This window comes from Camelus ferus, chromosome 24, assembly GCF_009834535.1.
Source record: "Camelus ferus isolate YT-003-E chromosome 24, BCGSAC_Cfer_1.0, whole genome shotgun sequence".
NCBI classification, from domain to species: Eukaryota; Metazoa; Chordata; class Mammalia; order Artiodactyla; family Camelidae; genus Camelus; species Camelus ferus.
Window position 1 is genome coordinate 18583651 of NC_045719.1, and position 27116 is coordinate 18610766.

At 45.6% G+C, this 27116-nt stretch overlaps 1 long non-coding RNA gene across 1 annotated transcript; it reads left to right on the forward strand.

The window, feature by feature from the left end:
* Positions 1-1694: 1694 nt before the first annotated feature.
* Positions 1695-25099, forward strand: LOC116659494. The gene is made up of 3 exons (XR_004314859.1): positions 1695-1832; positions 14055-14060; positions 25066-25099. It is a non-coding gene; the product is annotated as an uncharacterized LOC116659494 (long non-coding RNA).
* Positions 25100-27116: the final 2017 nt, after the last annotated feature.

A 27116-nucleotide genomic window follows, 5' to 3' on the forward strand; every position in this document is an offset into this window, starting at 1 on the left:
AGCCCAGAGATTCTTGGTACCTGAAACTGAATTAAGGTAACCCAAGATTGTTACTGTTCTCCGATGTAAAGCAAAAGCAAGTAAAAATCATCTCTGGAGGGAAATAATGACATTCTGTCTCAAATTATTTCTATAAATAATTTTTCAAATACATTATCTGACATACAATCAAAAGTCATTAGATGTTATGAGGAGACAAAGATAACATAAACAAGAACTTGTCCAGAGAAAGACTCAGTAACCACATACGAAAAACATCAGACCCAGACTTTAAAATAATTTTATTTATGATTTTCAAGCAATTAAAACAAGATGAAAATTGCAGCAGAGAACAAGAAACTATAAAATTGATATATCAGATTTAAAAAATTAGTTATACAGAAATTATAAATAAAAATAAATGATAGTCTAAGTTAAGAACTTTATGGAATGGTTTACCTGAAAATTAGATATAATTGAAGAGAGAATTAGTTAACTGGATTATAGGTCAAAAGAAAATATGCAGAATGAAGCCTAGTCAAATAAAAGGTGGAAAAAAAAAAAAAAAGAAAAGCAAAACAGAAAAGAGGGCAAGATACACAGAGGAAACCATAATGTCTTCTACCATAGATTTGAGTGAAATCTCAGAAATAGAAGAAAATGGAATAGAAAAATTATTTGAAAAAATAATATTTAGGAAATTTCTAAGAGGCATTAAGCCAAGACTTAAAAATGCCATGTGTTCACATAACAACATGTCCACTTTCATTAGTAATCACTAATAATGGGGAAAACTCAAATTAAAGCCACAATGAGATGACACTACATTAACTACAGAATGGGTAATTTTAACAACTTGTTAATAAAACCTTTTTGTAAGGATGTGGAGCAATGAGTATGCAATACTGGTGAGGGTGTGAATCGTCACAACCATGCTGGAAAACACTTTGGCTGTGCTTCCCAGAGCTGGAGATATCCATATCCTGAGAAAGAGATAATTCACAATAGCCCAATGGCTGGAAACAACCCAAATGCCCATCACCCTCAACACCAGTAGAATGGATAAATAAAATCTGTCATATTCAAATAGTGACATACTGTTCAGCAATGAGAGTGAGCGAACTACTGCAACATGCAAAACATGGCTGAATTGCACAAGCCAAATGTTAAGCAAGTGAATCCAACTATAAAAGAATATATGTGATTCTTTTTTTAATTGAAGTTTAGTTGATTTACAATGTTGTGTTAGTTTCTGGTGTACAGCATGGCAATTCAGTTATATATACATGTATTCTTTTTCATCATAGGTTATTATGAGCTATTCAATGTAGTACCTTGTGCTATAGAGTAGGACCATGTTTATTCTGTATACAGTAGTTTGTATCTGCTAATCCCAAACTCCTAATTTTTCCCTCCCCACCTTCTCCTCTGGTAACTGTAAGTTTTCTTGTCCATCTCTGTGAGTCTGTTTCTGTCTGGAAACAAGTTAATTTGTATCATTTATTTAGATCCACATATACACGATATCATATGATTTTTGTCTTTCTCTGTCTGACTTACTTCACTTAGTATGAAAATCTCTAGGTCCATCCATGTTGCTGCAAATGCCATTATTTTATTCTTTTTTATGGCTGAGTAGTATTCCAGTGTGTGTGTGTATAAACACACACACACACACACACACACACACACACACACATATATATATATATATATATATATAACAACTTCTTTATCCAGTCATCCATCTGTGGACATTTAAGTGGTTTCCATGTCTTGGCTATTATAAATAGTGCTGCTATGAACGTTGAGATGCATATATCTTTTCGAATTAGAGGTTTCTCCAGATACATGTGATTCCTTTTATATAAGGCTCCACACAGGCAAAATTCAACTGTAGTATTTAGGAATGCAAATTAGGTGATAAGATGATAAAGAAAAGCCAAAAAGTGATTACCGTAAAGATCATAATAGTGGTTACCTTTGACTGGAGAGAGAGAGAGAAGCAGTTGAAGGGCTTCTTGGATGCTGGAAATGTTTTTCCCTTGGCCTGGATAGTGATTGCAACTGCTCATTTTGTAATTATTTACTGAAGGGTGTATATGTATTTCAGACACTTTTCTGTATGTGTGGTATAATTTTGCAATACAAGAGAGGTGGCGCAGAGTTGAGAGGCAAACAACCCTTGCATTCTATCTCATCATTTTTCTCTTCCTTCTTCTTTTTCCTGAGCATCATCTGGGTTTACAAGTGCTAGAGCTATTTTATGTAGAAACAAAATAAATATCTCTTCCTAAAGTTTTTTTTCTTTTTACAAGTTTATTCTCCAAAGAAAAGTATCCCGGAAGACATATATTAAGGAAAAAAAGACCTGTCTGGAATGGTTCGTTACTTCAGGGCTGTTTTGTAGTACTTTCCACATTCCATTAGTCTCTGCAGTTGTGGGGGTGGCAGGTGTCACACTGTTTGGAGTTTGGAGCTCTGAAAGCAGTGAATTAACTCTGACTGAGATTCTAAAATGGTGATACTGGTCATGATGATATGATGCTCTGAATTCTTGGATTACGGAATGTTACCTACCCAGTTTGGATGTTGGCAGGTAGGGTGAACACTGAGAATGCTGAGAAGGCTTCTCTGACCCTTGGGGATGAAGGTGAGCAAACTCTTCACCCACCTGTTACAATGCCTGAGCTCTCCACCCACGCCTACAACAACCCCTTAGGGTTTTGTTACTTTGGTTTATAATTTTTCTCTCAAGACTCTCCTAAAGGCAGTGCCCCCGGGAGGTAGATTTTGGAGACATAGTCAGAGTCTGGTACCTCTGTGAGAATCAATTCCTTGACATTACCTTATCTGCCTGATCTCTGAGCCCAGGGAGAAGTGAAGACAGGAAAAGGGAGGGGACCAGGGATGTTTCAGAACAGCCACTTGTCCTTTTGCTATTGAGTTGTAACCCCTTTTTAGGTATAGAGTTTACAAATATTTTCTCCTATTATGTGGGTTGCCTGTTCATTCTGCTGATGGTTTCCTGCCCAGGATAAGGCTGTAGTTACACCAGGAAGCCTCACCTGTCTGACTTCAATATACCTTTGCCGAAAGTGGTGTGACATAAAGCATGGATCTGGGCTCTAATCCTACTTCACCTTCACCACTTAGTCATAGTGTGACCTTGAACAAGGCATTGAATCTTCCTGAGTCCCTGTTTTCCATCTGTGAAATCAATCCCTGTCTATGTTGAAGGGCTTCTGTGAAGATCCAAAGAGAAAATATTGGTGAAACTCCCCCAAACCCAGCAGTTAATGGACATTGGTTTCTATAATAATTTCTGACTTCTTTAATATACAGGGTGCCTTCCCCATTTTCTGACTTCCCAATGCCACCGAATGCTCGTGTCATTAACTTTGACCTACCTGTACCACCTGTTGTTATCTCAGTTGCTTCACAAGTTTGTAAGTGCCTCTTAATTAGATAAAAACCTCCCTGTGGACAAGGGCCTTTCCTTAGACACTCACTGAATGCTCAGAATATCGTGAACACATGCTAGGTGCTCAAAATGTTGTTGCGATGATTGATTCCTATGTCCAGGAAGAACAAAATCCCCAACGATTTCCCAGAGGAAGTAGATCTTGGGGTTGACATTGACAGATGGATAAGTAATGACAGGTAATGTTCAAGGGGCAGGATGGCCGGTGAGGAGAATGATGTAAGAATAGTGGCAGATTTTTTTTTCCTTAACTTTTCTGGATGCCTGGTTTCTCTAGAACATTCTACCACATTTTGAAGTCATTTATCACCCTGGAGCTTTGTGAGAAAAGCAAAGGAAACCAAACCAAAAGAGGAAATATCCATCCAGCAGCTGGCCAGCTCAGTTATTTTTAGGGACAGAAGAAGAAGCCAGCGTCTGGGACTCAGCAAAACATCCCACTCTGTTTGGGGTTGACTGGTCCCTGGAAATGCACGGATCTAAGCATTTTCTCAGCTGTAACTCTCCAGCACATGTGTATCTGAAGGGAAACTTAGCCCATCTGTTCCTAATTCATTTACATTGAACTCATCAAAAACACTGTTGACATATTCTTTGCCTGGCCAAGTTCTCCATGCGTTTTGGGGAAATCCCAATATATTATTGGATTCTTTTGGGTGTCTTGAGGTTGTTGGGTTTTGTCTTCACTGGAAACCCAGGGACAGTGGAGAATTCTTTGAATTGGAGTCATTCCAAACCTTCAAAGTTCTGTTCTTCGCTCACCATGTCTCAGTGGCTCCCAGATTCTGACCAGCTTGGAAAGAGAACAAAGTAGCAAGCATCCCCAAGGTCTGCCATCTCCTCTCCTCGTTCCTAGGAGACCCTAAGGGATGGCCCAGGAGAGGGAGAAAAGTGCTTTATAGAGGCAGTTTGGCCAGTAGACCGATCATAGAATGAGGAGAGTTTTAATTCTAGATACTGTGTGACCTTGGGTAAAAGAAGTTCCATTTCTGTTCTTTAATTCTCCAAACTATAGTAGGAGAATGATATTGCAATTTTTGACCCATCTACTAGAGATAGGTTGTGTGGTTGGTGGGTGGTTTGTAACTTGGGAAACAAAATTATCACGGTGAGAAATTATGATTTTCCAGGTACCCAGATGTCCTGACCGCTCTAAGTAGAGTGTGTTCTTCCATCTCTAGCACTGGGCATGGGCCACGTTGAATTGTCCATCCTTATTTTTGCTTAGGCTTGGTGAGAGGTCCAGTCTGGATATGTAGCCCAAGTTCTGAGTGATGCTGACTGATCCACAGAGGGTCGGCTTGCTGATATCTGAGTCCTCCAGCCTCTCTATTCAATACACACACTTGGGCAAGCATGGAAGGAAATTTGTGCCCCTTCCAGCATAGGCAATGCTAATACCCCTCAAAGGAAAGAAACGTGTACACTTTCCAGAGAACTGAAAGCTGAAGAGGAACTCTGGAGCTCACAACTCTCTTTATTTTACACATGAGGGAACTGGGGCTTCAAGAGGCAAGACAGTGTGCCCAGGACTTACTGGACATGATTTCCTCACCGTCCTGTGCTAAGTCCCATCGTATTTGGTGGTACTGGATGGAAGATATTCTTATCCCCATTTTTCAGATGAAGCAACTGGGGTGCAAAAGGGGCTGATAACTGGTCAAAGTCACTCAGTGAGCGAGTTATGAAGTGGAATTTGATTACAGCTCTGCTAACTTTGGTAGTTGACACTGAGCTAGCTAGTGAGGGACGGGAACATAGATTCCGGGATCTCCCAGCCAAAGAATGTTCTCAAATGTAAAAGTTGGGCTGTTCCTTTTGTGTGCATGCCTTCCCCTTTACAGCATCTCCTACTGTCTGGTCCATCCACCAAGGGGTTGGCCGTCTGGGGAGAGGAGCCCAGTGGCAGAGGTGGGGGTGGTGAGGAGAGGGTAGCTAGGTGGAGGGGAACCTGAACTCCCCGCCACCCCAGGGCACTGGGCAGGGGCAGACCCTGTGAGTGGCCTCCAAGGATTCCAACATGGCCACCATGATTGAGCAAGTGAGGCTTAGAAGCCAACAGGCAGCAGTGGCCAGTCAGTTCAAAGAAGGACCACCATAGCACCACACCTGTAAAAGACACTTGGTACGTCTCATCTTTTCTATCCTAACACATGGGGGGTGGGGGTGGGGTGAGTAGGAAATGTCCTAAGTGTAGACCAAGCTCCCCTTCTCATCTCTTTGTCCTTTAGGCCAGACCCTGGCCGGCATCGAAGGAAGGGAGGAGACGACGCTTTGTTGGATATATGATGGAGTTCTGAACAAGGCTCAGCTCACTTGTGCTTTTTTCATAAATCGGAAGTGATTAGCCAGCAATGAGATAGGCCTGGGTTGTCATTAAGGGTGGAAAAGGGGATTTGATGGGGCCTGTTTGAAAACAGGGATGGGGAAAGACAAATCATTTCACGTCTGTGCCCTCTGAGTTCCAGCTGCTCAGTGGGCCGATTACCTTCTCTTTTCCACCCATCCATCAAGTGGAGGGAATATGAAAATGGAATACGTCCTTAGATGAGATTTCTCTTCGTCCCGTTCTCTTGGGCGCGTTTTGCTTGTGTCTGCACTCCCTGGTTTTGGCCAAAAGAGAAAGACCCAGATACTGCCAGGTCGGCTGTTCTTCCCAAATGAGCTACTCAGCACCGGAAGGTCCAGACGGGGAGGGAGGGAGGGAAGGAGGGAGAGAGAGGGAGGACAACTGGCAGGGACAGAAGCGGGGAAGGGGCAACGTGTAAGGGTCAGAGGGGAGAGGAAGAGTTGGGAAGAGCAGGAAGAGGGGGAGGGAGTAGCAGGTAGGGGAGCCCGGGAGAAGAGTGGAGGGAAGGGGTGAGAAGGGGGTCGGGGAGACGCAGGGGCTTTGGGGTCAGAGCGGCAGCAGCTTCGTGCCAGGCCTGCTGCCCAGCCGGCTGCTGGAACATCTGCATCCTGGTGGGGGTGTTTCCAAATGGAGCTGCCTCTTCCCTGGATTTCTTCCCCACACATTCATGAGCCTGCACCCTTCCGCCCCTCCCACGGTGCTTGCTTTTCCTCTTACTAATCAGCAACCCGTGCCCAAACAGCTAAATCAGCTCTGAACCTGGGCAACGGGTGAGCAGGTGGGGCAACCCTAGGGTCAGCTGGGGGAAGAAGTGTTTGCCCTTGGACATCACAATTCCAGGCACAGGAGGAGCTGACTGGCTGCATCAAGGCTGCCCCGATCTCCACTTGAATAGCTGAATTTATGAAAAGGACGTGGAAATGGGGGTCAGGGTCTGGGGGGCATGGTCTTGGTAAGCTGTGAGCCTTCTTGAATGTCAGTGCCATCATCTGTAAATAAGGAGCAGAATTCCCTCCTGATGACTTTGGGAAAAAGATATTTCATAAATCTTGTTTCAGCATCCCTTGCTATCTGGTGCCTGAGTTTGGATAGAGAGGGTTCAGATGGAAGTGGAAAGCTCTCATCCTCTCCTCAATGCCTTTCATCTTGCTGCTGTGGCACCTCGGGCCTGTGCTGGGGTCTGGCCAGAGGGGTCCCTGCGGTGGTGCCCTTCCTGGGGGAGTGCCAGATGGTTTCAGGTGACAGGGCCAACCTTCAGTCCCTGAAGGAGGAAAAGCTTGTCCTCTAGGCCTTCCAGGCTTCTATGGTGGCCTCTTAGTCTCTTCCAGAGTCCTTCATCCCCCGGTGTCACCCTCGGGCATCCGCCCCACTCTCCCTCTCAGCCGACAGATAATTATTCTCTGCAAAGCTGCCACAAGACCTGGAAAGTTCTAACTGCTAATTTGATGAAAAGAGGTTCCGGTTTAGCTCTTCCCTGGGACATTTCACCTGCTCTTTCCCCAGGTGGCTCTTCTCCTGGTCCTTCCTTTCCCTCCTCCTCCCTCTTCTTTTCCTGACTCCCATGAAGATGTTCTGGCCAGGCTGGACCACCTCCTGTGGTCTTACTTCTATGCGAGGGTGGAAGGTGAATCTCAGGGGACCCATTCAGCTTGGCGAGTGGGGAGGGGTCAGAGAAGGGGATAGACAAAGCTCAAACCTTGGTCTGACCCTAGAAGGGCCCCTCTAATTTACCATCCAGGACTGGCCACAGCCAGACTCTGCTGAGGTCATCCTTGTAACCCCAGCCAGCCCCTCCTGACCCTCCAGCCCTTGGGAGCTCTCCCTCCCTCAGGCCCCCTGCTCTCACCCACCCTGCGCAGACCCTCTCTGGGGGCAGTGATGGTGGAGTTAGGATGCTGCTCTCTCTGCAGCCTTGCCAGTTTGTGGGGATCTAAACTAAATTAAGGAAGGTCCCCCCTGGTATTTCCAGCCTCTTTCAGGGTTAGGTTCACATGGCCCCTTGAAATCACTTGTTTTTATGCTAGTTTTGGTCTCCTCAAAGCTCTGCATGGACCCAGAGAGTTTATATGTATCCTCAGATGAGCAGTGGGACTTGGGGCAGACACTGGAAGGGTGTGTCTGAACATTGAGGAGGCTCCACAGATGGTCCCTGGAGAGGGGACTGACTTTGGGATCCCGGGATGAGGGATGCAGTGCAGGCTGACATGTAATTAGATGCTTTGGGTGTGTTTATATGAGTTCACGCGAGGTAAATCCCAAACACCAAAGTGGACCTACAGGCAGGAAGGGGATTGCCATTTGCTAAACACCTGCTACGTGATGTTTGATAATCCACCTGCCCCTCACTATACTCCTGCTAGGTGAGTGCTGTTAATGCCCTTTTACAGGTGAGGACACTGGGGCTTAGAAAGATTATGAAAATAGCAAATGGCAGAGCTGGGATTTTAGCCGGGAATATTAAGGGAAATTTGGCATGTTTGATCCTGACTGCCTTGGGGACTGTGAGGAGGGGGACATCTGGGTACTGCTTGTCCTCTGCTCCCAGGGGCCCCCCATTACTCCCCGAGTCAAATACTTGTCGCTTCTCAAAGTCAGTTCCAGACTCAGCCCTGCGGGGAAGTTCCCCCATTTCTGCTTCTCACGAGCTCTCCTTGCCATCTGCCGTCTTAGGCTGCCACAGTGCGCACAGGGAGAGCAGAGTGAATTCATTCTCCATGTTGGGCTCCTTCCTGTGTCGGGAGGGGGGTCCTGGTTGGCTCAGATGGGGCCTTCAAGGTGTCACTCCCTCCCCACTCTTGCCCTCGTCTGCGCTGATGGAGAAACCCATTAACAAGTATAGCTAAACCACAGGGACTTCTGGGCTCTCTGAGATGAATTAGCTTTGTCTGGAGGCAGGGGCAGGGAGGATCCCTCTGCCTGAAGGTGTAACCTCACATGACCCATCACCTCTGCTGAAGCTCCTCTCTGAAGTACCCAGACAATAGTGTCTCATGTATATTTCCTGAGTTTTTCAGATGCTAAAAACCACTACCAAAGGGAAGGAATTAACTACTTGATGATCCAGAGCCAGTGGCCCCCAGACCTTCTGGCACCTAGGGGTTGATAGTGTTGACCACCCTGTGACCTCAACATCAACCAATCAGAGAATTGTGCACGAGTTGATCGTGGACCCTGCGATCCCCCTCTCTTATCTGGCCTTTAAATACGCTTTGCTGAAACCCTTCGGGAATTTGGGGTTTTCTAGGGCGTGAGCCACCCCATCCTCCTTGCTCGGCCCTGCAATAGACCTTTCTCTGCTCCAAACTCAGATGTTTCAGTTTGCTTGGCCTCAGATGTGTCAGGCACATGAACCTGCCTTTGGTAGCAGAGGTGCTTAGCTGGATCCTGACTGGAGACAGCGCAGTACGGAGAATGGCCCGTCGCCTACATGGCCTCTGGCTGCCACAGACAGGCCTGCTCCCAGTCCAACATCCCCGTCCTCAGCACCAGCCAACTTCCGGGGTTCCTTCCTTCCCCTCATCTGTGTACCCCAAGCAAACTGGAATGTGGTGCTGGTGAGTAAATGGGGTCACATTCACTATAGCTTCTTGTTTTTGTTTGTTTGTTTGTTTTAGTATTTTCATAATCTCTTTTTTTAAATTGATGAATAGTCAGTTACGATGTGTCAGTTTCTGGTGTACAGCATAACGTCCCGGTCATACATATATATACATATATTTGTTTTCATATTCTTTTCTGCTAGAGGTTATTATGAGATATTGAATATAGTTCTCTGTGCTATACAGAAGAAATTTCTTTTTTAATCTATTTTTATATATAGTGGTTAATATTTACAAATTTCAAACTCCCAAATTTATCCTTTCCCACCCCCTTTCCCTGGTAACCATAAGGTTGTTTACTATGTCTGTGAGTCTGTTTCTTTTGTAGATGAGTTCATTAGTGTCCTTTTTTTTTTTTTAAAAGATTCCACATATGAGTGACATCATATCTCTTTCTGGCTTACATCACTTAGAATGACAATCCCCAGGTCCATTCATGTCGCTGCAAATGGCATTATTTCATTCTTTTCTTTTAATCACTGAGTAGTATTCCATTGTATAAATATACCGCAACTTCTTTATCCAGCCATCTGTTGATGGACATTTCAGTTGCTTGCATGTCTTGGCTATTGTAAATAGTGCTGCTATGAACATTGGGGTGCACGGGTCTTTTCAAATTAGAGCTCCCGCCGGATACACTGCAGCCTCTTGTTGATGCTCACAGACATCCTTCTACCAAGACCCTCAGCTTCCCAAATGGTATTTCATATGCACTTTCCTGTGTATCAGGTGAGTGGCCTCACAGGGTCCCACCCGGTTACACCTCCAGGCAGAGGGATCCTCCCTATTCTCGCCTCCAGACAGAGGCCCTCCAGACAGGGCACTGCTGTCAGGCACTCTTGCTTCTTCTTGGGCACTGCTGCCTCCTCTGCTCAGATCCATGCCCGCCTCACCCCTCCTGTCCCGTGTACCACCATGATCTGCCACTCGGCACCACTGCTGCCGTGGCCACCTCCTCTACGGCCCGGGTGACACTAGGGACTGAAGTCGTGTGCAGTCAGCGTGTCAGAGGACGCCTCCCTGCCCCTTGGGGTGACATGCTTTCGATGGGGGTCACAAGTAGAAGCTTGTGCTGTGATGCCTGGGGGCATTTTGGGTGAAGTGGCATTTCTGAGTTTTACTTGGAGCCTCTTTTCCCCTTGGGGCTGAGACATGGCTGGACGGGGAGGGGCGTGTGAGGGCTGAGATCATGCAGCCTCAGTGTGACTGTGACCTTCTCCACCAACTACTTCTGCCCTGTTCCTGGGCCAAGCTTGCCTTCCTGACTCCTGCTTATTTTAAGAGGGTTCTCTCCTGGGAAGCTGCTTAGCCCCTCGTGAAAACAGATGCTGGAGGGGTTCACCTCACCTGGTTTCCAGACCTGGCTTGATCCCAGCAAGCCGAATTGGGGAACCTGCCACCCTGACTCCATCTGCCTCTTTATCATCTCCTCTGTGTTCTTCCTGCCTCCAGACCTGCATCGTGCCCTCTCTCCTGCCCGGAGCAAGTACAGATGCCACGTGTGTGTGGTGATGGCCGGCGGCAGCTTCTCTCCTCTCCAACTGGCCACATCTTTCAAGGCCTAGCTGAGTCCCCACCACCTCGGGAAGCTTACCCTGCTTAGTCAGCCAGGCACCATGGCTCCTTCTGTTCAACTCCTACACCCCTTAGTGGGAAACCACCCCTACTATAGACAGGATATTTGTGCCCCTCCAAATTCCTATGTTGAAATGTAATCTCCCATGTGATGGTATTTGGAGGCGGAGTCCTTTGGGAGGAGATTAGGTCACGGGGGTGGAGCCATCATGAACAGGATTAGTGCCCTTAAAAGAGGCGCCAGAGAGCTTCTTGCAATTGCCACTGTGTGAAGACACAGCAAGAAGATGGCTGTCTGTGAAACATGAAGCAGGCTCTTAAAAGACACTGAATCCACCCTTGGTCTTGGACTTCCAGCCTCCAGACTGTAGGCAATACATATCTGTTGTTCAGAAGCCACTCAGTCAATGGTACCTTGTTACAGCAGTTTGAACAGATTAAGACATACCCCAAGCTGTTCTTTACCTGGTGTCACCTTCTCCCGTCTACACTGGGTGGCCCTTGAGGTCTTGGAGTCCATGCAGTTGGCTTCTCTTGCTTGCTGCTTGGCTGGGGCTCAGCAAACCTTTGATGCCTGATTGAGTAAAAGTAGGGACATGCTTGATGTGCTCTTGGGAGGTCCTGGTAGCCCAGTTCCCAGTAGTGATTAGCCCTTTTCTTTGTGCTGCCCTAAAATCCTGACTTGGTTAATTAAGACTCACTAAGAAGCCTGGGGAACGGGCATCTTCTGTTCGCAGACCACACTCTGTTCCGTCCTGCTCTCATCCCCTAAGCCACCTGGTTGGCAGCCCTAAAATCAAACGTGCCTGCGGGTTCCTTCCAGGTGTGGCCACTCCACCTCTGAGGAGGAAGATTTAGTTGTATGGATTTTGGCCAAGGTTTAAAACCCACAATAAATAACAAAAAAATTCAGTCTATCATTCTGCATATTTTATAACTCAGTCTAATAAAGAAATAATCCAAGATGGCACCTGCTAAGAAAACTTCGTTTATTGAAATATGACTGTAATATAAGAAAGATGGCTAACGCACTAGGCTGTGGGATATTAATACTCTACACTTCAGCTGGTGTGTTTAAAAGAAGTCTCTCATGTATTTTATTTTATTTTATTTTATTAGAAGCCATATCATTAGCTTTTAAAGACATTGTGAGTGAGAGAGAGAAGAAAAGAGATTTGAACTATTAAAAAAAAATAAAACTCTCAGCAACTCAACCTGCCTTTCTCTACAGATGAAACAAACAAGCCAAAAAAAAGGGGGGGGGGCTTTTTTCATAAACATTTTTTTTCCTGGCTGGGATATTAGGACAGTATATTAAATTCCCCCAAAAGGAGGCCCTAGAACTATTTACATAATAATATCTCCACTGTGGTTGTGACAGATGGGCTTCACTGACGCAGACATACTGTTAGGGGCTTAGCAATAGATTAAAAAAACCACCACAATACTGTGTAACATAATAAAAGTGTATTGTAATGTACACCATAACTTGTGGCCAAGGTTAAATTTGCAGTCAGAGTATGAAAGTCGTATTCCATTATACAAAATAGATGTTACACAGAAAAGCATTAAAGATGAGTTGACTCAACCATTTATTTTTAGTTTATATTTTATTCTATTTTCCTTGGCCCCATTTATGCACTGTTTTTTTTTTAATCACACGAAATGACATCGTTACCCCTTACCTGCCCCCACCTCGGGGTAAGGGGCAGCCTGGGATCTACGGACTTTCTTAGTTTTGTGGATTCATGTTTCTTGGGGCCCTGAGACTTGGCTCTGCTGGAGGATGGCTGTTTGTGTGTTTCCTTTTTTGCTTTATTCAGGGCTTCTTGCTGGTGCTGAGATGCGCAGTGGCCTCTGAGGGTGGCCTCTTTTGGTTTATGGGGAATCTTTGGAGACAAGGGATAGTTCCAGGGCAGTGTGGCCATCCAGAATTGACAGGGACATGAGAGCAGAGACCAGTGGGATGCATCCCATGGAGGAGGAACTGTGAACACCTTTCCGGGCAACCCCACCTTTTTGTCCAGGTCTTGACCACCAATTTCACTCAAAGGTCCTATCCCCTTGAACCCACCCTTTGTCCACCAGCATGCATGCCAAGATGTTGGGTGAAGGGGGAGACACTCTCTTCACCTTGTGGGGAAGTATTTATAGGATGGAATATCTACTGAAGACATTTCATCCTCATCCACTGCCCTACATCTCCAAGCGTCCTTCAGTGCCAATGGAAACCAAGACATTTTTTTATGAATCACAACATACTAAAATTTTGGAGCCAGAACAAGACATCTGTGCAAAAAAAAAAAAAAAAAAAAAAAAAAAACCCTCTATGTGCCTCATTTCTTTATCTGTAAAATGAGAGCCCTTTAGCTCCTATTTCTTGGGGGTAATTGTGAAGTTTTAATGGAAAAATATAAAGAGCTTAGCATATAATAGGTACTTATTGAATATTAGATATTTTATTTAATTAGTATAAAGATATTATCTCACTTAGAAATGATCTTCTGGAGACTAAACAGAGCAATTGAATAACTGTATTTTCCCCCTTCTGAACTCTCTCTCTCCCTGGGTCTCTCTTTCAAGCTAGAGATTAATCCTCCCTCCATTCTGCTTTCCCTCCCCTCCTTTCTTCCTTTCTTTTTGCATTGGTGTGTTCTGTTCTACCCTTTTGCTTTCTGCATGTCCAGTATTATCCACGATTCAAGCCTCCACTGAAATCTCCTCCCACCTTGGACTCACTGTTCACGCTTCCATCTTGACAAGCCCTGGCCTCCTCTGAAATCCAGGACAACTTGTATCTACTCATCCATTTGGTATCAATTTGCAGATGGCAGCTGGAGAGTGTCATCGTCAGCTTCTGAGAGGAAGAACTCTGGAAAACCAGAGACATTTTGCAAGGAGGGAGTTCCATGTTGGAAAAAAAAGTTGATACAGTGCCTGTAGTCCTTTGTGGGGATACTAAAGTGTCCTGTTGCAGTATTCAAGGAGGCCAGAATTGTAAGTTTAAGAGATCAACTAGTCCATGCCTCACCTTTAAAATTTGAGGAAACTGTCTATGGAAACTGAGGCCCAGGTGGACAGGTAGCTGCTCTGCCAAGGGTCCCACAGCTCATTAGTAAAGCTGGCTCCAAGCTTCAGCCAGTGGGCGAGTCCCCTTCCCTCTCTCATGCCACTGGAGCTGTGTCAGGTGTGGAAATTAACCGGAAGACTTCTGAACTCCAAGGTGTCCACTGCTGTCTCGAGTTTTTCTTGTTGTCTTGAGTTGCCATTACTTAAGTTTTTGCTTACTGCTGAGTGGTCTTCCAACCGTTGTATATTTGACGATGGCAGGACTATATTACCTGCTTCTGTGTACACAGTACGTTTATTACCCAGGAAGACAAATTTTACCAACAGGTGGTCAAGGATTATCTGTTGATCCAACTTAATTGGTTCTAAACTAGTCTGAGTTAGTATCTTCACTTTGGTCAAAGCCAGCAGCCTCTGAGAAGACATCGGAGATTCGGTAGACAGCACAGATAGCCTCTCAGGACTCCATGGCAGCTTGGAGAATTTTAAGGCATGACTTAATGAGGGGATCTTCTCTCTGGGTCCAGACCAAGATAGGCAGGAAAACAGAGGCATTAGAGAGACTTCCTGTCCAGGATCAATGTTGAGTCTTGAGGTTCCAGGGACTTCTGGCTTTGGACCCAGATCGTACTGTCAGTTTACTATTTAACATCAGTTTTTTGACACTAGTTTTCTTCCATTATGAATCCATGTGATTTAACACAGACACACACTTCAGACTTCACCTGCATGCACTGTAGGTGCCCTTCAGTTCCTCAGCAGGCTTGCACATAAGCGCTTGCCCAGCATGCACATGCACACACACATGCACACTCATAAGCACACCAGCCTTAGGAACGTGGAGATCAGAACTGCTCTAGTTTGAGAGCAGTGAATGAACGAAGACTCAAGGTTGAGTTGACGTACAAGACTGTTCATCAGACACCCAACAGGTAGCTCTAGAAATGACACTGGGGCACACTTGTCCCTTCTTCTCCCCTATCCTGTCAATTTTCTATCAGCTCTAATATCCTTCAAGATCTGGCATCCTTGCTTGCCTGTCATTTTCCTCTTCATTCTTAGGTATACCTTTATCCAGAGTCCGGTTGGGTCTAGGAATGTGGAAATTGGGAAAGGTCAAATTACCTTCATAATTTGCTTTGGTAATTTGTGGGGAGGTGGGGAGCTTCAAAAAGTTCCTTCTGCCCCAGGAGCCTTCTATCCTGACCATATGGTTTCCAGCTCTTCTCTGAACTACTCCTGCCCTGATAACAGGAACCGCTCTGTCTGGGTTTGAATGATGTGCTGTCTAGTGTCCTTTTATTGGACAGAAAATCCAGGCAAGGGCCCTTTTCTTCTTTCCTTTACTGCAGAACTGGGTCCAGCTTAGTAAATGCAGGATGGATAGATAGACGGATAAACACAAAATTGTTAGTTTTCACAAAATCATTCTATTTGCTAGTCAAATCTTGATCTTAAATCATTTTTCCTAACTTCAATGACAAAATCATGACTGAGGATTATGTTAGGTAGGTCTAATCTCCACGAGGTAAGCAGCTCACTGAGTGCCACACGGATGGCTGTCAAATACCCAAAGCTGACATTTTTGCTCTGCATCCATGGACAGACTTTGAACTGAGAAGAGTGGAATGGACTCAGTGAATGGAGAGTAGGCTGGGAAGCACAGGGCGGATTAAGATGAGGTTAGATTCCATTCTCACATTTCACCTTACCTTTTCCCCAAGAGGGTCTGATACTGATACGTTCCTCCCACACTCAGGTGAGGCAGCCCAGTGGGTAGAGCCTCTCCAGAGGATTTGAAATTCAAGGGTGATATGTGGATTGAAAGGGAAATACCTCCAGTGATAGGACCTCAGGCACCTAAGGGCCAATGAAAGGACAGCTGGAGGCGGGGTGGATCGCTCCTAAGCACTTGAGACGATGCCGTGTGTTTGGAGCCTGGGCATAAAGCTATTTGCTCCTAGCATCTCCTCCCTTTGCTGAACCCACTCCCCTCTGCCCTTTCCTGTCTGGCTCTTCTGCTCTCTGGCTTTCTTTTCAGGATGCTGTGTTGCTAGGCAACTCTGGTCTGGTGCTGAGGTTCTCACGGAGGCGAGCAGCCTCTGTGCAGGGACAGGGTGTTTGTTGAAGCCCATGATTACAGGTGTCTGTGCGGAATGGAACACAACAGTACACCCTCGTCGCCTCCCAGAGACAGGAAATGAGAGGTCTGAGCAAGGGAAGCAAAGCTTTCTCCTGCCACTTGTCATCTCCCCTTCCCATTCTCCTGCTCCCCACCACCACCAGCAGGACTTTTCTTCCACGCAGGCCCCAGAGTCCTCCTGTTGCTCTTGGCCTCCTAGTACCCCGCTCAAACCACAGTAATCTGGACCACCCAGGCCCTTATCACCTCCTTGGGAGTTCCCTCAGCTGTTCCCCAATTAGGGGTATTACACTCACTTAGACCTCCCTGGCTTACCTTTGCCAAGTGTAAGTAGGCCCTGGTTGGGGTAAGAGGATGCACGCCTTGAACCTGAAGAGGTGAGAGCTAGATCCATCTTAGTTGTGCTCCAGTGATGCAGGGGAAGGGATGTGTCTGTTCACGGTTGGCCTGAGCTGTGGGTAGACTCCAGAGGGGTAGCGGCAATGCAGAAACTGAGTAGGGTTAAAGCTCAGAGGACAGCTTAAGCGACACTTTTCGCTTCAGTGGTTTAAGCTTAAATGATTACTAAGTTCGGACCTTAGGCTAGGTACCACCCCTCCTTGGTGCTGGGCATTCCTCAAGCAAGGAAACATTTAGTCTCTGATCTCACAGAGCTAATATTTATACAGGAGGAGAGTGTCTGCAAACAATAGACAATTAAACAAATAATGCTACTTCCGATGGTGTTTTTGACAGTTGCCTCCCGGAGGAACTGCCCTGCTCAGAACTGGGGAGGGGGGAGGGTGTTGGGTTTCCTCTGGGCAGTTTGCACCTTGGTATGAGGCCCAGGACCCTGGAGCGTCTGGAGCACATCACTGTGACATTTCCCAAAACAGCACTGGGCAGTCCTGGTGGCAGAGTTTAAGGTCAGGTCTGATGGCACTGCCCAGGCTGACCCACACTCCTGGGTGAAAACTGAGGTTGTGAGTCCAACGCAGCTCTGTGGAGAGCACGTGATCGAGACCTGGCCAATCAGAGCTCAGAGCTTAGTAAGGGTGGCGCGTGACCTAAGGTTAGCCAATCAGAGCCCACTCCCGCACTCGGTAGGAGGAGCTCTTTTTCCGCGGGAGTTGCCCCGCCAACGGCTGCGGCGGGCAGTCAGTGCTCCCCGCCAGGAGGGCGGAGCCAACCCGGAGGCGAGCGGAGCCAGGCAGAAAGGGCAGACATCGGGTCTGAGGCCAGCGCGCCTTTGAACCTTTCGGTTTCATAAGCCGGTATGTTCCATTTTACTTTATCTTTTCATTTTATTATTTTATTTTATTAATGCTTAAGCCGGTTTACGTAGGTTTTTACTGCTTGGCCTCGTAAGGTTTCTCTGCCCACGCATCGTCATCACTGCTCCTCTCCCCCTGGGCCCTTTTGCTGCCCAAGTGTCCAGGAACCACCTGCTCCCTCTTCTTTCTGTCAAAACACACCTTTGCTGTGCTCCGTCTCTTCAGGGCCCTGCCCTCTGCCAGGGTTCATTTGATTAAGTGACAGTGGGATATTTGTGGCTAAAAATTGCTCTGGCCATCAATAATCTCGAGTGTTTTCTTTTTTTTTTTTCTTCTCCATTTGCACTGCAGTCCTTCATGCCCTAACCTATGGCTCTGGTCACCTCGGGGTGGAAGTTCAGGCACGGTGGCAGGCTGTGGGGAGATGGCTTCAGAGAAGTTCTTTGGCTGGTGTTCTGTTTCTCTGCCTGTGTCGATGACTGAGGGTTCCTGGCTCAGGGTGAAATGCTGGGGGCTTTGCCACTGCCAGGAGGTCATGTCCTTCTCGTAGAAGGAGGGAGAAGGATTCTGAAGGGAAAGCTTTTGGAACCAGGCATCCAGTGAACCTCTGAGTCCTGGAATGGCCTGGATGGGTCAGTGACTTTGCAGGGTGTCACTCTTCTCCTTTATAAAATGTGAGCTGGTCCCCAAGTTCTCTTCCAGCCCTCATGTCTTGGGTGGGATGTCTGTGACTCTGAGTGACCTGTGAGCCTTTGTGTTTTAGAGTGGAAGTGTCCCCGTGGGAGCGTGTGGCATGTTTAAATGGAGACTTTTCACAATCCACTCCCAGTGTTCTTGCTCCCTTCTGCTGGTGTCGGGCTTGTTCTGTGACTTACCCATGTTCATCCCGCACAGGGCAGTGAGTGGGCCGTGTAAGGAGGTCTCAGATAGCTGAGACCTTGAAAGAAGTACCCCCTACTCTTGATCTGTGTTCTCATTTGTAGAAGGGGAGTAAGACCATTTTCGCTTTGTTCACTGGTTGTGTCTTATGTGACACATCACATGCAAACGTAGTGGAGAGATCGAGGCTGTGTAAAAGTGCCAGGGAGCTCTTGGCTTTTGGCTTGGAGGAGGCCAAGGTGCGTCTTTCTTTGGTTCTCCTGAATCTGGGTTCATATACCCCACCTACTTCTGCCGTGCCACCCAGGTTCGACCCCAAGGAAGTTAAAGTCATGTACCTGAGATGTATCTGTGGGGAAGCCAGTGCCATGTTTGTCATCAGCCCCCTGGACTTTGTCCCTAAAATGTTGATGATGATGTCACTAAGGCAGCAGGTGGCTGGGCGGGTCTAAGATGACAGTGGAACTGACCACTCAGAAGAAACAGGCCCAAACTGGTACCTCTGCCTCTTCCCTAATTATCATCAAAGTCCTCAAGGAACCACCCAGAGACAGGGGAAAGCAGAAAAATATTAGGCTCAGTGGAAACACCACTTTGGATGACACTGTCAATGTCACCTGACAGATACAGCACTAATCCTCAGCCAGAGAACCCTCTGGAGCCATTAAAGAGATCCTGGGAACTGTGCAGTCTGTGGGTCACAGTGTGGGTGGCCACCACCTTCATGACATTGTCTATGACACGAACGGTGGTGCCATGAAATGCCCAGCTAGTTAAGAACTACAAAGGAAAAGATCTCAATAAAGGTTCATTTCACAATCAGAAAAAAAAAAAAAAAACCCAGGGGAAAGGGTTAAATTTTAGTAATATACATGGGAAAACAGGGTTAGTCTTCTGCCACATCCAGGAAGCTGGCGGTGCAAAACCCTCTCTGACAACGGGTAGTGAGATGGGGCTCAGAGAGGGAAGGATATCGGCTCAGCCTTGCACAGCATGTCTGTGGACCGAGGTGCAGTCTGCGGGCAGAGCAGGAGGCCCTCCTCTGGGTGTCCTGGTGGCTTACTCTCCCGACTCCCAGGTTAGAGATTTGAATCAGACACAAGGCAAACGCTTAGGCAAGGAAAAAGCGTTTCGCCAGCTTGCTCCACAGGGAAGGAGAGTCTGTGATACGGGAAGAGGCCGAAAATAGAGTGCCTCAGGGAAGACCAGCCGGTGACTAACTTGTGCTGGGTGTGGGAGGCCTCCTCCAGGAAGACGGGAGTTAAAATGAGAATAGGACGTGGTCGCTGCTGGGCTGGACTGCTGAGCGCAGACGCTCTGGGCTGGGATTTGGAATCCGTGTCACAAGAAAGGGGTCCCGCTGGAAAGGCTCGTTTAGCAATGCCGTCCTGCTGGGGTCTGTGGAACATCCTGACACAGTCCAGGGCTTGAACAAGGGCCAAGGATTTATCCAGAAACAGCAAGCCCTGTACAAAGGCGATCCTGGATTTAGAACAGATGAAAGGTACTTTGAGGGAGTTCAAAGAACGGGCACATGCTCCCCAATGGCTTCTTGCTGGATATTTTGAGAGGTGACTGGGGCACACTTTCCCTCCCAGCTTCTCCCAGGGGCCTTTTCCAACACGGTTTCTCTCCATTAGTATATTCCAGAGCTCATGGGCTTGGAATTCGTAATATGGAAATTCCTGCAGTGGTGGGAACAGGCCTCCCCCAGTTGGGGTTTGCTAAGGCCATTATTCTGATGATGTTAATGGTGATGATAAATTGGCAGTAATGATGGAGATGGGGAAAGTAATGAGGCCAACCTGATTGGGTGATGTGGAGAAATCTAGGGAACAAACCTTAACTTTGCTTTCTTGCCTGGGACCAAAAAAAAAAAAAAAAAAAAAAAAAGGAGTCTACCTCTGGGAAAGGGGAAACAGAAAATACCTTTTTCTGGGGTCAGTTGTGACGTATACCAAGTATATTCCAACATGGCATCAGCTTTCTGGTGGGTTATCTCGTGAGTCCCGAGCAGCATGTGTTGAGGTACAAACTCAAGCTGATATTAGTGGCTGTCACCAAACCAGTGACCTCTCAAATGCAGGGTTAATACAAGAAGGAGCCAGTCATCCTTGTTTTCCTTCTCTGAACAGTGTCTAAAGAGGAGGGATGTGAGAAGTCAATCATCAAACACTTTCTTCAGGATCTGAGACAATCCCACTGCCTTCTAAGAGCATTTCGTTTGTGGCTGTGCTTGTAGTAAGTCCTTTACTTCTGTATCTCCATCCTTGAGCCCTTACAGCCTTGCTTTTCCAAGTCACTGGGTCCAGCTGGTGAGATGACAGCATTAAGGCAAAGGAACTGTGAGGTCTGACACTTGCTCATGGTCCCAATGGTACCCCCAACAGCAAGGGACAAGTTAAGGTCTCTGAGGGCTAGTGAAAAAGGGGGTGACACAAGTTCCAGATAATCCCAATTTCACTGATTACCAAAACATTAAAAGGGAAAAGATGAACAAAATTTAATCAGTTACCATCAAGTAAAGTGAGATCCTGGCAGCATCACCCAATTTTAGTGAGATTTTGCAACGTGTGATGCTTGATTTCAGAGTTCCTAGCCTTCTCTTCCTTTAATTCTTCCTTCTCTGTGGCTGTCCTCACCCACAAACCCTTGCCTCAGTTGTGCACAGTTATCCCTCCAGTCCAGGGACAGACTCCCCGGAGCACATTCTGTGACGTTAGGGCAGAGTAACAACAGTGCTGCTGCTGGTTCTGTCACACCGTGAACACATGCTCCCCTCCTGGGGGAGTTTCTCTTTAATGAAAGAGCCTGGAGAGGAAAGTGCTTACCCCATGAGGGGCTCTGAAATTGCAGATGAGCACAGGGAAGGCCCTTTGCCCTGCCAGCCACATCCCGAAGGTGGCACCATGTGCTAGGGCTGTGGCCGTGATGGCTTAATGGGACTGAGGACTCAGCCCAGGGGGGCTGTAGCTTACATCCCTACTGACTGGGGGTATAAAGAGGGCCCGCCTTTTCATAGAAAGTGTCTTCTTGCTGAGAAAAGGATAAGGTCAGAGCTGTCAGTTTCTTCATCAGCCCCTTGGTTCATTAGCTCTTCCTTTTTAGTGGGTGAAACTCTTCTGCACACTGGGGAGCTAGATGTGTAACTGAAAAGAAATTATGCAGAAAAAAAACAAAGTTTAGACTATAAAAGGATAAAAAAATTTGCTTTTCTGGTTCTCTCAGTTCAGGAGTTTCTTAAGAGGACTCAGAATGTGTAAGTTTGGAACTAAGGAATACGAACTCCCATGCATTCACTTCTTCATTTATATAACAAGTATACATGGATTAATTTTTATAGGAATTGGATGGAAAGTGTTCCAGAGAGGAGATCTGTGAGGTAGCAAAGAAAAAAAGGAAGTAGAAGTAAGTTCTAGTTATCAATTGCCATGTGACAAATCTCCTCCAAACTTAATGACTTGAAATATAACAATTATTTTATTGTTATCGTCTCTTGGAGTTCAGGGATTGACTAGGCTCAGCCAGGTAATTCTTGTTCAGGATCTATCGGGTAGTTTCAGAAACATAGTTGGATGGAGGTGGCGGGACGGAGGAGGGTGGAGGCTGGAGTCTTTGTAAGGCTTTTTCACTTGCGTACTGGTGGTTGTTGCTGGCTGTTGACTAGAACTTCAGCTGAGGCTCTTAGCCAGCTGATCACCTACGCTTGGACTCTCCATGTGGCCTGGGCTTCCTCACAGACTGGTTTCCAAATGAAGAGCATCTCAAGAAAACTGAGTAAGAGGCACTGTCTAGCACTGTCCTCTTGTATGTCCTGGCGTCAGGAGTCACATAGTATCACCCGATGTGGTCACCGGGCAGGGATCATAGACCCTGCCTCTTCATTGGAGGAGTGTAAATGCCAGTTGTAAGAAGAACGCATGGGATGGGAGAGCTTTGCAGCCTGTCCTGGAAAATACACTTTACCATGGGTTAGGTAGATCCAGGTATGAGTGGTCTTGAATGAAATCTTGCTGAAGATCTCATACTAATTAATGAAGACTAATCTGGGGTAGGTGGTCAGCAATACAAGAAAGCATATGATCAAATGGGTGATTGTATAGCTTGGATGCTTATGGTTAAAAAAGGGCGAAGGATTCAGTGAGTTCTGGAGTAGTCAGGGCAGACTTCATGGAAGAAGCGGGACTTTGAGGTGACTTTGAAGCCTGGGTTGGGTCCATTTGGTTATGTTGAGTTTATATTCATTTTCCTCCCACCCCGAAAAGAAATCATAATAAACAGAATTATAATTATTGGTAATTCCTCCTATTACCAATGAGATAACTACATAACATTTCCAGGTACATCTCCCCCAGTTTATTTTTTTCCTGGGAATGTATTACAAACTTGGAATCCTGCCTAGCCATTTGGCTTAAAATATTTTGTGAATATTTTCTTAAACTATTCGATATTCTTCTAAAAGTATCGTCTTGAATGGCTGCGTAACATTCTATCCTGTGAATATGCTATGATTTACTCTTAAATCTCTTACTGTTGGAAATTTAAGCTGTTGCATTTTTTTTTCTGCTGCAAAAAACACTGATGAAAATCTTCATGCAGAAATCTTGTGCTCACCTATGATTTTTCTCTTAGAATTAATTCTTAAAGGTAGAATTATTGGTCAGAAGTTATCCATATTTTAAAAACCTTTTCCATATCTTGTCATAGTGGCTTCCAAGACAGGTTGTATTTGCTCCCTGTGCTGCCCAGGTGAGCCCCCATTTATTGACTGGTTTACCAATGTTGATTGTTTGTTTTTAAAAAAAATTTTTTTAAGTGAGTTATAGTCAGTTTACAATGTCGTGTCAATTTCCAATGGTGGTTGTTACTGGCTGCAAAGGACAGTTTCCTGTTTTAGAGACCAAAGTGGAACTTTGGGCTTTACTCTGATTTTATGTGATTATTAGAAGGGTAACATTTTCCCATATATTTCTTTATCATCTGGGTTTGTTAAAAAGTGATTTGCGCATTTAAATCCATTGCCCATTTTTTTCCCATTGGAATTTTCCTCCTATTGATTTCCTCCTTTACCGATTATTACTCTTTTGTTTAGCACATGTGGTGCAGTTGTCTGCTTCTCGTGTGATCTTTTTGTTTTCCAGGTTTGTTTGTGATGTGTTTTTTCAGATGTAGGGAGGTTTTTAAGCTTTTGTGTGGTCAGATCTTGTCATCTTTGCTCTTATGTATGAAAGGTCTTATTTACAATAATAACCGATTAATTTGCCCGTATTTTTCCTTTGTGTCCACAAACACACACACACACAACATTGAATTCTTGAATCAGTCTGGACTATATCTTAAAATACATTCTGAGTAGGGATCTCCTAAAGATTGTTTCCCAAATGTTTACCCAGACGTAGGATGACAGGATTTAGGTCAGTAGAGGGAAAAGCCTAGTACCTTGAAAGGGAGAAATTATGTGATTCTGGCTGAAGCAGGAGGGGCGGTGGTTGTAGGGGTGGCATGGGGGGCAGAGCAGGTGACTGCACTAGAGGACTGAAGGATCTGGGATGCCAGGCAAATGAGATGCCTTATGGGCACTGAGAAGCATTGCAGATTGGGGAATAGGGAAATGATTATTATTTTTTTTTCTGTTCCTGAACATCTCTCGAGGACTTGCGAGGAGTCAGGGACTCTGGTACATATACATAATATTTCATTTAATTCTCACCACTGCCTACAAGGCAGGTACTATTATTATCACCGCTTTATAGATGAGATGCTTGAGGCTTAGTAAATGGTAGGGCTGGGACTGAGTCCAAATCTGGCTGTTTCCAAAGCTCTTTGTTCAACCACTGTGCTTATACATTTCTCAATATAATTAAGGTAAGAGTTTCAGAAAGTTAATCTGGAAACACTGTATAGGTTAGAAGGGACAGGGGAGTGATTGAGGTCAGGAGCTTCTGAAATATTGGGGGGCACAGTGATGAGAAGTTATACGGAGGTGATGAAGCTGGGAGCAAGCAATGCAGGGAGTGGGAGGGGAGCTGGCTGGGTTGAGTATCCTTCAGTTTTGGCTCCTATTCTAAATATTTGATGCTCCTCTCAGACTTACCCAGGGTCTTCATCAACTGATCTTAACAGTTACCTCTCTCCTGAGACTTAAACAGAAATTTCCAAGGACCAGACATTCTTGTGTAGAAATTGGAAACAGGACCAAAATTCTTTTTTTTTCCCCATCCATCCAAATCCTTGAAGGAAGCCAGTGTGATGAAGGGAAGTTTTTTCCCCCTAGGAATGGAGCTGTATCTTCATTGCTTCCATAAACATGAACGAAGCATACATTAGGCACATGCCTCTCCTGTGAAGGATCCAAGACACATTAAAACAGAGCCTGCCCACATTGGGGTGAGAGTTGAGCCAAAGTAGTAACTTACATGTACATTAACACCATTCATATGTAAGTGATATCATATGGTATTTTTCTGGCTTACTTAGAATGACAATCTCCAGGTCCATCCATATTGCTGCAAATGGCATTATTTTATTCTTTTTTATGGCTGAGTAGTATTCCTGTGTGTGTGTGTGTGTGTGTGTGTGTGTGTGTGTGTGTGTGTACCACATCTTCTTTACCCAGTCATCTGTTGACAGACATTTGGGTTGCTTCCATTTCTTGCTATTGTAAATACTGCTGCTGTGAACATTGGGGTGCACGTGTCTTTTTGAATTATATTTTTCTCTGGGTATGTGCTCAGGAGTGGGATTGCTGGATCATATGGTAAATCTATTTTTAGTTTTTTAAGGAACCTGTGTACTGTCCTCCATTTTGGCTGCACCAATTTACATTCCCACCAACAGTGTAGGAGGGTTCCTTTTTCTCCACACCCTCTCCAGCATTTATCATTTGTAGACTTGGGGAGTGATGGAAATGTGAGCTATCTTGATTGTGGTAGTGGTTTCATGGGTGTACACATCTATCAGGATTCATCAAATTGTACATCTGAAATATGTATAGTTTACTGTACAGGAACCAGACCATAGTAAAGGTTAAAAAAATTGTACGAAATGGAAAGTTCCAAATCTCCCCAGAAGAGGCATAATTAATGGGTGACAGGAGGTCTGAGAAGAGAGAATTATTCTTGTTGGGAAGACCGGGACCAGACAGAATCATGAACTAATAACTGGTTTCTAAGTCGTGCTGGGTTTGCTAGAAGGAACAGACAAGAATCTTGTGTAATGAGAACTTTCATTCTTTTGTTTGCAAGCCCTGCGACCTGCCCTCCTATGGTGCGGGGCACCGGTGACTCCCTGGCATTTGTCCCTCCCTCCCCAGCCCCCAGGTGGTTTACTTGCCAGTCACTTGGTCCTGCCTGCTGTAATTACAGGAAAAGAAGCACCCCAGTTGTTTTCTTTCTTTATGCATCTAAGATGTTCTAAGAAAGAAGACAAAAGAAGATGAAGAAGAAATAAACTGCAGTTCAGCACACAGAACATGCATCTTTATCAAAAGAATCACAGAATGGATGCTGCTTTTATTCTCCACCCAGGCACACACCGAAGTCCTAACTCTTTTTCTGAATCTGCCCTAATAGCTCAGACTGCATAGATCATCCACAGCCCTTATATTTATAACCCCAATTTGGTCTTGCGGTTCTTGGAAACAGAGCAATCATAAATAGGCTTAGGACCCTACAAGTTGCCTGCTGGGGCTTTTTAAAAATTTTTTTTGGCCTCACCAGACAGGCTCATTGAGAGAGAGAGAAGGACCCTCACTCCTTAAGAGGTCCTGGGTTGGAGTCCCAGCCCTGTACGTTCCTATCAATTTCAATCTGTTACGAAACTTCTCTAAGCACCAGTTCATGACTCTGTGAAAAGGGCTTAAACATAGCACTCACTTCACAGGAATGGTGTGAGAATTACGAGAGGTTTGTGGAGTAAGCATTCACGACGCAGGTAGGATTCACGCAGAGTGAGGGCCACCAGAGGCCCAAGTTAGCTGCAAGTCAGTCTATTTCATTGAGCTTTGACAGTGCAGGACCATTTCCCTTTGGACCAGGAATTCTCATTACATGGTTGCTTCATCATAGTGTTTGGAATGGGTCTTTCCCATCTTGTTCCAGGCCGAGTACATCCTGATGAATATGTTTGCATTATCATTTGGAGTCTGAGGTTTGGACACGTGCCCGAGGTTTAGGAACTGTAAGTCCGAGACTGCAGACTGGCCAGTGTTTCCCTTTTCCCTGTACATAACGCACGGCTCATTCTGCCGGTCTTATTTATACCCATTACTAGACACTGAGCTCTAGACGGGAAGGGATGAGTATGTGTCTATGTATGGGTATGTGTCTCTGTATCTCGGGGCTCCCCAGACATCGCATAGAACTTGGCATGTGGTCGACGTTCACTGAGTACTTATTGAATGGATGGCATGATGCTGTAACAGTGCACAGGGATTGGTGTTAAATGCCTTGTTTCTTTATCCTACCTAAACTTCACCACAGCCTTATGAACTGGGTACTTTCATTTCCAGTTTATTAACAGAGAAACAAATATTCTGAAAGGCTTCCCCACTCAACCAAGGTCAGAGAGTGACATGCTTCCCTCTCCATCCATTGTCTCGACTCATCCTTAAATACCCTGTTTCTCATTATGATTATACCACTTATTAGCCATATGGCACCTGGCGAGTCACACACCCTTATAAAGAATCACATCTTCTTACGACGAGCGCTGCCTTGCTGTCTTGGGAACGTTTTAATAGTTTCTGGGTATTCGCAATCCTGAAAAATAAGTGACTCATCATGAT